Source organism: Vulpes vulpes, chromosome 16, assembly GCF_048418805.1.
Source record: "Vulpes vulpes isolate BD-2025 chromosome 16, VulVul3, whole genome shotgun sequence".
In the NCBI taxonomy this organism is placed as follows: domain Eukaryota; kingdom Metazoa; phylum Chordata; class Mammalia; order Carnivora; family Canidae; genus Vulpes; species Vulpes vulpes.
The window spans coordinates 81,566,882-81,579,323 of NC_132795.1; positions in this window are offsets into that span (position 1 = coordinate 81,566,882).

A 12,442-nucleotide genomic window follows, 5' to 3' on the forward strand; every position below is an offset into this window, starting at 1 on the left:
GCCTCCCTTAGGCAATAAAAAAAAATAAAGAAATAAATCAAAAGGAAACGCATGACCTAACATCTTTGGTTTTAATGGCTTTCTTCAATGAACAGTAACAGACTTATTTAGTGAAACAAGAGAAATAAAACTACAGGTTTTTAGAAGGTGTAATTATGCTGTACAATTGTGTGATACAGTGTTATTTAATCTTCAAAATAATTTAAAATTATTGTTATAATGACCTGCTTCAAATGAAACATTTGAGTGGCAATATAGTAAATAAATTCAGAGTCATTGATTTACCATCATGAATGTATGATTCATGAAACATAGTGTAAACTCAAGCACCAAAGGCTTAAGAATATTAATAATGTGGCACTGTGATTTGAGTCAGGGACAGATTTCAAAGGCCATCCTATTTCCTAAATTAAATCAGAAATCCTTAACTTTCTGATCAAGAGAGTCAGGTATCCACTCATTGTGCATATAAGCCAAAGTGAAAGACCAGTCTTTAACCTTATTATCATCCTGTGTCTTTACTAGTTGTATATTAAATTTTCCCATAAAATTATTGGGCAGAAATAATATTTTGAGAAGCTAACAACCCTTTACTGAAATGATAAGCCTTTTGTGAATCACACTTAACTTCTGGCAGAAAGGGAAGCAATAACAGTAGCAATTGGTTTAGCAACATGTGTAATACTTTGCTTTTTTCAAGTTCCTGATTTGATATGCTGTGTCAAAATAGGAGGCTGGAAAGAAATTCTGATAAGAAGTTTATTTTATTTTTTTTAAAACCATCAGTATAATATCTATGATAGTACACATCTGTAGTTCTGTAGTTAGGTTTTGTTTTGTTTTGTTTTTTGTTTTGTTTGTTTATAATCTGGTTGATTACATTGTATAGTTCATGAATTGGCTGATTTTTGTAGATGAAAATTTCTCACCATCAAAATGAACTAGGGTATTTTCGCATCATTCATCAATCTACTGAATAGCTTCATAGATATTTTTTTTAAATATTTATTTGTTTGTTTATTTACTTGAGAGAGAGAACAGGGAAAGGAGCAGATGGAAAGAGAACATCTCAAGCAGATTCTGCTGAGTACAGAGCATGACAAAGGGCTTAGTCTCACCACCCTGAGATCATGACCTGAGAGTTGGACGCTCAACTGACTGAGCCACTCAGGCATCCCTTTCACAGATAGTTTTTACCACAATTCTAGAAGTTTGTGAATTGACCACCATAAATGTAAAATTCATGAAAAATATTACAGGCTCAAGCACCAAAGGTTCAAGAATATTCACAATGCATAGGCTGTTCTAGGACCTTCATTATATCAGTAACCTATGCTTTTGGGCTTCAGACACAGTGCAACTAGGTTATCTATTTTTAAAAAAGCATTTGGTTTTGCTTCTGAACTAAATGTATGGAATATTTCTGAATATCAATAGTGGGGGGAAAGATTAGAAAAGCCAGGAAAAACTTCTTCCTCTTGTTTTTGGCTAGTTATCATGCAAGAGAAACTTTTTAGTTCATACTTTTAAAAAGATTGAGTATCTTTATTGAAATACACCAGATATTACAGAATGGATGAAAATTAAATATTAAAGAAAAATTCCCCTCATTCAAAGTGTTTTTAAACAAATACTTGCCAAGAAAGGCTTTCAGACATGTTCTAACATGGTTTTAGATTCTGGTATAGCCCTTATTAAAAGAATTAAAACTTGGTGCACTGTTCATAGATGAGTGTTCAGTAGTGAAATATACTAGACAAAGCAAGCATTGCTTCTATTTTTTATAGTGAGAAAAGAGAATTACCTTAAAGTAAATAAAATAAATTATTTAGCTTAAGAGTTCCATACATCATGATAAAAATGTGTGTACGTGTGTATGTATACATATCATCTTGTGAATAATCTTTTGTTTTATATCTTTTAAAAGGTTGTATAGAGTCAACATAAACTATTTAGAAAAATTAAATTGTAAAATTGTATCAAAATTTAAAAAAAAATTATCCCTTACCCCTGAAGATAATCACTATTGATATTTTCTTATAAGCCAGCCCTGGTGGTGTAGCGGTTTAGACCCGGGATCGAGTCCCATGTCGGGCTCCCTGAATGGAGCCTGCTTCTCCCTCTGCCTGTGTCTCTGCCTCTCTCTCTGTGTATCTCTCAGAATAAATAAATAAAATCTTTAAATATATATATATTTTCTTATATGTTTTTTAGTCATTTTTATACCTTTTTGTCAGTTATGGTAAATCGTAAGCCTATTACAAGAGAGTTATTTGAATAAATAATTGTTGCATTTATCCTGTCAGATAAATAATCCAATGAAATCTAAAAAGCTGATGCTTACAAATTGTGTTCTTGCAAATTTGGTTCCACAGTGTCTGGTGCTTTCTCTCATGAGGCATTTTCAATCAACATGAAATTTGAGTGTCTTCCAATTATGAGTATTCTGTACTTGCACCCCTGTTTTTAGGAAAAGCTCTCACAGCCATAGTTGTATTATGTGATCTCTCCAATGGTAACCGATCAGAATGGGTAAGATTTTTCAAAGTTGGGTAAAAGTCTTATTTTCAATAATTTTAACACAAAATCAATAGGGAAAGAAAGAGAGAAAGAGGGAGAAAACAATCTCCATAGCACATACAAGTGTGTTATTAGCTTTTGTGTCCTGCCTTACAGTTTATGGACGAGAAAAAGATGATCTCCAGAGGAAATTTAAGCAAGTAAGTTAAGAGAAGTGGTGTGAAGGATGGAGAAAGGTGTGTTACCGGAGTTTCTAGTAGATCTGTAGCTTTGAGGCACAGGTAATCCAAATTTATATCTAATAGTTTAAAATACTTAAGTAGGCTCTAAACTTTAGTTTGTTTCATGCATTCAAATATAACTGAATATTCCCATAAAATCCATTTTCTGAGGCTGCAACTATACTGGCATGTGCACAGACACCTAGCAAAGTATAATATCACTCTTCAGAATCATTTAAATGAGCTGCCTAGCAAACCCTGGGGGGAAAGGCATCTTGATATTTTAATATCAGAATATCTGGCAACTTTTTATTTAACCTATATTAATTTGTTATAATTTATCAACTAGCTTAATTTGTTTTCTTTCATGACTTTATTTGTTGAATATGGGTTGATATTCTACATTCTACCCAAATTACCAAAACCAATACCTGCCTCACTTCTGCACGTCTGGGCTGGTATTCTATTTATTTTTTATTCTTATAAACCTATATTGGTGTCTAGCTAGTCTGTTTCATTTGTGTATATTTTGTTGTCCTTGACTCATTGAAAAAAATTGTAAGTATGACCAATAAAAGGAGGGAACATTGGGCAGCCCTGGTGGCTCAGTGGTTTAGCGCCGCCGTCAACCCGTGGTGTGATCCTGGAGTCCTGGGATCGAGTCCCACGTCAGGCTCCCTGCGTGGAGCCTGCTTCTCCCTCTGCCTGTGTCTCTGCCTCTTTCTCTCTCTTTGTGTCTCATGAATAAATAATAAAATCTTAAAAAAAAGGAGGGAACATAAGGAAATCTACCAAGGAAGTAACATATTTCCTAAATACCAGCATATTCCATTTGATATTTTTTGGAGTGCTGCAAATTTTTATATTATTTATTTAAACTGTATAGAAAATGCCACAGAAATAAAAAATACCCATTCCTTAAGTCAGATTTTATTTCCACAACTTTATTATTTGAGAACTGTGCAAAGGAAATGGGGTAGAATAAGATAAAGTTTGTTTAATCTTAGCTGCTCCATTTATCTCACTGGCCTTAGAATGTTATTATCATCATTAAAGATGACTTTCTCACTCATACTTTTCAGAATTCATCTGAGGACTTGAAGGGTATTTAAATTTGGGGGCACATAGGAGAATTTAATCTGTGACAGTCATTCTAATCAATTTTCTGTATTATATTGTAAACCAAGAGATTTCAAAGCTTTGTATCATGTTCATCATCTTGTAGCATAATTTTGCTTGATTTATCCTCTTCCTTTTGTATTTGAAAAGTGAAACTAAATATGTTATTTCTTTAGAACATTGTTTTGAACAAGTTAAGGATCCATCATATCTGTGTTACTACTACAACAGAATCTAAGTGGTGAGGGCTCCCTCCTTAGACATTAGAGCATCTCCCAAAACTGCATGATCTTGAAGGATGCTATATAACACTATACACACTTTAAGGTTTAAGAGGACATTTTTTACTTTACCTTTTCTATCCCTTGTACCTTTTGTGAAAGTGTTTATAGATTGAGCAATTAGATATGGTACAAAGTTTAAAGTTGTTATTTTAACTCCAAAAGTAATGTTAGGAAGTAATTATTTGCATAGATTAATCAAATTCTCAACATTTACTGGATGCTGCCTATATATACTATACAGATAAAAATAAACAAGGTTATAGAAATTAAGGATCCTGCAATTGAGTAATTACTAGAACTAGGTCATTTACACTATATACACAAAGTGTGACAATGATTAGGTTCTGTAGCATTTTCAAGAAGTGAGTGATCGCTGGGTTCTAGTCCACAGAACCCAGAGACCTTGGGAGATAGGGAAATTGGTATGGAGAAGTTATGAAGATTATTCCAATAGAGGCAAAACAGTGGGATAAGTTAAGGGTTGGATAGAGCATGGGAAATGTGTAAATGCAAGATTCTGTGAAATGAAATTAAATATTCAACTTACTCTGTATTCTAGAATTTGTGATCCATCCAAAATGGCACAAAATCTCTTTTCATCAAAATCAATGTTTATGAACAAAAATCAAGGATGTGTGCCATGTATGAAGATAGTTTGATTTGTAAGAAAGTGTGTATATTAGGGAGGGGAAACTAACAATGAATTCTGTAAACATCTCAGTAAACCTTCCATACATGTCATGAGCTTGCTGATTAATACTTGCATTATTGGACAATAAGTGAAGGGATATGTCACTGGTTGGTTATGGAGCTGTTGTGGGGGCCCAGGTCCTATCATTCCTCATTTTTTTCTCTTCTAAATTGTGAAATGTGAGTGACAGGTTGTTTGATCTATCAATATATAAGCAGCTAAAGTTGATGTCAGAAAAGAGAAATGAGAGAAAACGTACTCTGCAAAGGCCAGCTTGGCCCATTTAGAGCCAAATTTGAAAGAAAAAAACATTTGAGTTTGCTCTAAAAAAGACACCAAACTCTACTTAAGGTTGACTGAACTTGAAGCAAAATTTTTCTTAAAAAAATACATTCCCAACATTGAAGGCAATTCAACATTTCTGAAAGAAGGAAGGTAGGAAAATTTAGTGGTGGCAAATACAAAGCAATAATGAGATGCTTTTGCAGAATGTAGTAAAAATCCTTTTTTAAAGAAAATCAGAAATTAATATTTTAAAAATAATATAGAAATGTCTCTAAAACTTGACAGCACTGTCATTACCTCAGAAAAGCATATAGAAACTTCTTTCAGAATAATGATTTTTAAACACCAAAGAGAAACTTGTGAAACCTTGATGCTATTGTGTAGTGGTTTGTAGACAATTACAATGAACCAATGGCACACTTTCATCATCCCTATCATAACAGTATAAGTCAAGATGTTTTTGACCTAGCAAATCTGTAATGCTATTTCTTTTATAAGTATAAAATAAAAAGTTGACGACTTTTTTTAATAGAACTAGCAAACTCCTTGTTCATAATTTCTGATTTTTTATTAGTATCTCCTCCTCATCTTTCCCTTTTTCTAAGCAGCCTGTAATTTTCAAGAATTTTGTTATCCGCAATAGCAAATGAGTTCATTTATATACAAAGAAATGAAACTGGTGCAGTAGATGTAAGGATTTAAACTTTGTGATATTTCACTACTGCCTCTTCTTGGTTGTCTTAAGACTACTGGCTTTTTTGCAATAGTTGCAACACAAATGCAAAAACCACTTAATACTTCACTTAAAAATTTACAACTTTTTCCCTCTTTGTATTTCACATAGAACCTTGGGGTAAATTGAGAAATAAACAACTGAAAGTCAGGAAGAGGAAGAAAATACGGAGTGACCATGATTCCTTTGTGCCACAATGTTTTGGGGCCTTGGTTCTCAATGAAGGAGAGAATACATATTATACTCATCTTCTGAGATTTTTCAAACTCCTTATGTTCCCCTTTACTTATCTTGCTTACAGGCTAGTTTATATTTTTATTTTTTTAAAGATGTTATTTATTTATTCATGAGAGACACAGAGAGAAAGAGAGAGAGAGAGAGAGAGAGACAGGCAGAGGGAGAAGCAGGCTCCACACAGGGAGCCTGATGTGGGACTCGATCTGGGACTCCAGGATCACGTCCTGGGCAGAAGGTAGGTACTAAACCACTGAGCCACCCAGAGATCCTCTAGTTTATATTTCTAAAAAGGAAACTTGAATGAATTCTCTAAGAGGAATAGATAATAATGAACCTTTAGTAAAATAAAGAGAACCTACAGGTAAATCCCTTTGTTCCTGATTTGGCAGTTTAGAGCTAATCATAATTTAAAGTTTTCCAATTCTGATAATAAGATTTTAGATTTAATAAGGATATTTATCTTTTAAATCCAGCTTTGTGTAAGAAGGTGAAAAAAAATAAGTCTGGTACATCTCTTAGGCAACACACATCCAGTTCATTGTAAGCATACCTTTATTGTTTTTCCTTTCTGCTCCCTACCTTGTAGAGCATTCATTGACTTATTAACCTCACCTTTGTAACTTATCTAGTGGACAGTCAGAAAGGAAACTTAAGCCAGTCAATTATCTTTGTTCCTTCCTCCCTTCCTTCCTTCCATTAATGTGTGTATTGGGAGGAGGGAAACAAAAAAGGGAGCCTTGGATTATCAAAACATGTGTGTATATTAGATGTTCTCTTTAAAATAAAAGTTGGCAACAGATGGCTATACAAGATATTGGCTCTGGATATAACAGAACATACGTGAAAATAAGATCAAATAAAACTGAGATTCATTTTTGCAAGAGCTTTGGGGGAATTTCAAAATCAGGTTAACATGGAAAATAAAGAGAAAGTTCACTAAAAAAAAGATAAACTAAAATAAGTCAGTCATTTGTACTAAGCAAAAGAGACAAAATACTGGAATTAGTGAACTGGAAGCTGCCTAATTAAGATGTGAGGTAGTTTCAAGCTTTTAAGAAATTATCTTAGAATTTAGGGCATGATATATTGGATCATGAGATAATTACTAATCATTATGCTAAAATATGCAGTATGTATTAACATAATATTCAAGTGACTTTTATCAATCATTGTATATATGTAAACTATGCAGCAGTCTCACATTTTTAGGGACATTGCTATATGGAAGATAATAATGAACAATTAAAGTGAATTGCTTTATGAGAGTAAAAAAGCAAGTTTATGTCCTTGAGAAAGGAGCTGATATTGAAAGATGTGTTCAAAGATGGTCATTGAACACAAAGATGTAAATATTACCTTTAAATTTCAATTATTCTTTACTACACAAAAAATAAGGGTTGCTAGTACAGTGTAAGCTTGTCTCATTTTCAAAAGTCTATCTAAATTGAGAGCTTCAGATCAAACAAAAACTCTTAGCATCAAGTAATTTGAATAAAATTCAGAGATTAACTACATGCAGCAAACTTACAAGTGACTTACATGTTAGAAGTGACTGAAGATACATCATATAAATACTTCTTAGGAAGGATGCCACGATCAAACTATTTCTCCTGAAGACATTGACCAACATCACAGGGATAAAAAATTTTATCTTTAGTGACAGATGTTATTGAGTTTGGCAAGAATAACCAAAGGGAGTAAATGAGAGTGATGAATATGTGGCTATCCTGTTTTTTTTCTCACAGTTCTTTCTCAGCGAAGCAGTGAAAAATAGTGGAATACAGCCACTAGAATTAGATAGTTCTTGAAAAAACTTTATATGAATTTGGAAGGAGGGAAATAAGTGCTAGTATATACTTAGAAGACATAGCCATGGTAACTTGACCCCAGGACTGTAGAACTTTTTATATGATACTGTTTCTGGTTTCTCTTCTTGCCAAGCATATGATTAACAGCATTAAATATTGCTTGGTTCATTCATATATCTTCCTCCTGAGATAAGGAATAACTTCTGCTGTGGGTCACAATGATGAAAACCAACATCTGAATATTTACTTTCATAATAAAAATAAGGATATTCAAAAACACTTTTGCTCTTTGAAGTGCAGTAACAGGTTTCAAATTTTCAGATTTCAGAAACTCTATTATAAGTAGCAACTAATTGGGATGCTTGGGTGGCTCAGCGGTTTGAAGGTCTGACTTGGGCTCTGGGCATGATCCCAGGGTCCTGGGATCAAGTCCCATATCAGCTCTCTGCATGGGTCCTGCTTCTCCCTCTGCCTGTGTCTCTGCCTTTCTCTCTCTATGACTCTCATGAATAAATAAATAAAACCTTAAAAAAATAACTAGCAACCAATGAATAAAACTTATCCTAAATGTGATGTCTGAAAGCTGGCATCCCCCAAAAAGGTTAAATGAAGGGGAAAAATGGTGCTAAAATTCAATGCAATATCCCACTAGCATAAACCCTGTGTATCTGAAGATGGCCTAAATCAAGGAACCAAGTCATTCAATGATATAATTAGTCTCACATCTCAAAGGCCCTGCAGCTGAGTTATGATGTGATGGATACTGGCTTGGCTTGAGTTGCTAATGAAAACGTTGAGCTCTTAGTACTCCCTCATAGCTAATTTCATACTTTATCTGTGTCAGGGGATCAAAAATAGTATAAAAGACAAGTAGAGGCTGAAAATAGTCTGTATTCCAGTTCTGATATTAAGAATAGAAAAATAGTAAGGCCCTTATTCTCTTTCTCTTCATCTCTAAGTGTTAGATCTAAGATTCCTCTCAAAAATGGAGCTTTTCAGGGTCTGGGTCTCTTCCACAGTAGATTCTGTGGAATTCTCAGGCAGAGTTCTGTAATCCTCCAAGCTACCATTCTCCAAAGAAAACATCAAGGACAAGGAAGGGACATGTATAGACGTTAAAAAAAAAAAAACACCTCCAAAAGACAGAAAACCAAAACAAAACAAAACCCCAAAACAAGAATGAAAACATACAAATGGCCAATGGGTATATGAAAAATGCTCAGGGTCACTGATCATTAGGAAAATGCAATTAAAATCACAGTGAGATGTCACATCACACCCATCAGCATGGCTATATCAATAAAAACAAAAATAAAAAAACAGTCAGTGTTGGCAAGGATGTAAGGAGATTGGAACTATGGCAAACTTATAGTGGGAATGCAAAATGGTACGGGCATATGGAAAACAGCATGAATTTCCAAATAAAATTAAACTATTGTATGATCCAGCAATCCCACTGTGGAGTATTTATCTAAAACTACTGAAATCAGGATCTTGTTATGTTCAATGCAGCCTTATTCCAAATAGCCAAGATGTGGATGTAACCTAAATATCCATCAACAGTTGAATGGATGAAGCAAGTGTAGCATACACATAAAGGGAATATTATTGGGCCTTAGAAAGGAAGAAATTCTTTCATGTTCTACAGCATGATGAACCTTGAGGATTTTATGTTGAGTGAAATAAGGTAGTTATAGAAAGACAAGTACTGCATGATTCCCCATATAAGAGGTATCTAAAATAGTCAAATTTATAAAATAAAAGAGTACATGGTGATTATCTGGGGGCTGGGAACAGGGAAGAATGGAGAGTGACTAAAAAAATAGGCAGAAAGTTTCAGTTAAATAAAACGAATAAGCTTCTTTGATCTGCCTTACAATATTGTACCCATAGTCAACAGTAATATATTGTACACTTAAAATGTATTAAGAAAGATCTCATGTTAAATGTTCTTATAAGAATAATATATATTTTGAGATATTTTATAACATGTATTTTATATAGTTATATATAGCATTTATAAGATGTATAAATACATATTCTATACATAATATGTATAATAAAAATATATTTTAAAAAGCCCATCAAGCAACACAAAAGTGCAAAGAAAAATATATTTCAAATAGCAGAGAGAATTCAAAATTCAGAGAGAAAACAGGAAATAAGCTTACTGGTCATTTTTCTGGAATAGGAGATACCTAGAACAATGTCTTGTGTAGGAACACTATGCTATAGGTACTCTGCTTTTTGATGTATGGAATGGTACCACTTGGTCAGTTATATATTAGGACCCAATTCATATGCATCCTCATTCATCAAACACATAGCTATGAAACTCCTTTTTGGTACAAAGTTCCAGACATAAAAATTAGCAAGTTAGGTAAAGTCTCTGCCTCCTACAGTTTATGGTCTAGTGGGAGACAGGTTTAAACAATTATTTGGAAAAGAAAGAAAGAAAATAATTACAGATGGCAAGAATTGCTATGCTGGCAACAAAGAAAGTTTGCTGTCATAGAGAATAAAAGGGAGTGGGAAGCTAATTAAAATACAAGAGTTAGGGAAGGTCTCTGAAGGGAGGATATGTAAATTGATACCTAAAAGGTGAGACGGGTGAGTAGTGTCAAGTATATTTGAGAAGATGATTTTGACAGAGAAAACAAGAAGTGCAACATACCTGAGGCAGGAAACTTAAGGCCAGTGTGGATAGAGGATAGTATGAAAAGGAAACCATGAGCTGGGTGGGCCTGAGTTATATGGGTTCTGTGGATGAATAACTGTTTTTTTTTCTTTTTTAATTTTAGTTTTTTTATTTTAGAAAGCAAGAGCATGTGCATGAGCATGCAGGAGTAGGGAGAAGGACAGACAGGAAGGAAGAGGGAAAGAAAGAGAATTCCAAGCAGACTCCACACGGAGGTTGAAGCCCATCACAGAGGCTCAGTCTCAGGGTCCCAAGATCATAACCTGGGCTAAAACCAAGAGCCAGTGCTCAACAGACTGAACCTCCAGTCACCCCTGAAGGAGTAACTTCTAATGCCATACTCCTGAAATAAAAATTGGGGATCTTATTTTTTTTTATTTTCCCATATATTTCTGCCCTTTATGCTAGATCACAGACATTTTTTGGGTATTATTTTTTATGCCTCATTCTTGACATCTACTACCCATGCATGAAAATCTTAAATTTCATTTTAATAAAGATCTGACACAAGGTTTTCTAATTTGTTCTTAAAATTTCATAAATACTTCCTAGTTCATAGTTACATATGATATAACTTATTATGCCAAATAAAGAAAACATATTTAAGAGAGTATAAACAACAAAGCACAATTTACAGATGTGTATTTCTTTCTCCCCCACCCCCCGTTGGTAGATAATGGGCATCTAAAAGCTATGAGTTGTTATGAAGGGAATGGCAACTATTTTTCCCTTTCCAGTTCTAATCAAAACAAAGTTTCTATTACCTTTTTGATCAGGATTCCCCTCAAGCTCATTTGTTTTTGGGTAGATTGGAATTAGGATTATATACCATAGAAACTGCCTACAACTTTAGAATATCCCATCAAGAATGACACAACTCCAATAGCCCTGCCTGAACTTGTAAGCTATTTATAGAATTGAAGGAAACTTAGTAGAGTACCTGATCTTTTGGTACAAAAAAAAAAAAAAAAAAAAAAAAAAAAAAAAACCCAAAAAATATTAAAAATAAGAACAATTGCTACAGGAGTGGGAAGTATATGGAAAATGTCTATAATGTCTTTTACTTTGCTGTGAACCCCCCAAAAAAGAAAAAGAAAACAGTTTCCAAGTCCTAAAACAGTTTTGTTGGAATTTCAAAACATGAAGCAACAAATTCTTCCTGAAAAACTCAGTATCTTTGTCTCTTGCTGTTGGTTCCAGCCAGTTGCTCTATCCATGATGTGTTCATAAACCAACATTAGTAATAAAAGTATGGCTAGTAATTACAGTGATTTAAGCGTAACCTTAAGACATCCTTCTTTCACTCAAATACTGACTCAGTTCTTAAGGACCAAAATAGGACACTAAGCTCATTCTTTCCCCAATTATGGAAACACAAAGAAGTAATGAGAAGTTCCATAGACATAAGGAACAGTCATTATCAACAAAATATTTCTTCAGACATAAGTTTTTCAAGATACGGATCTAAGGGGTGGGTAACAGACATTGATTGCTTTTTAGTGTTATTGTGTATTCACTTGATCCATACTAAATGCTATTTAAAGATGGAGATTTCTTTTGAAATTAGACATGAGAACACTAGAAAGTAATCAATGTTCTCATTTCTCTTTTCTTTTGATTTCATCCTCTTCAGCTCTCTTATTCAAATGAGCCTGAATTACAAAGACAGGCTGACCCCGTTCTTGTTTGTTCTTGTTTCTGGCTTTATCACTACCTCTAGAACAGTGCCCAAAGGTTCCTTTTTCAATCTTTGAAAAGTTCTCTCTCTTACTCAGTTGAGAGAAAAAAAAAAAATCCTCACACTTTTCAAATTTAGACCAGAACTGTGTTGTATAGCTAATAGATT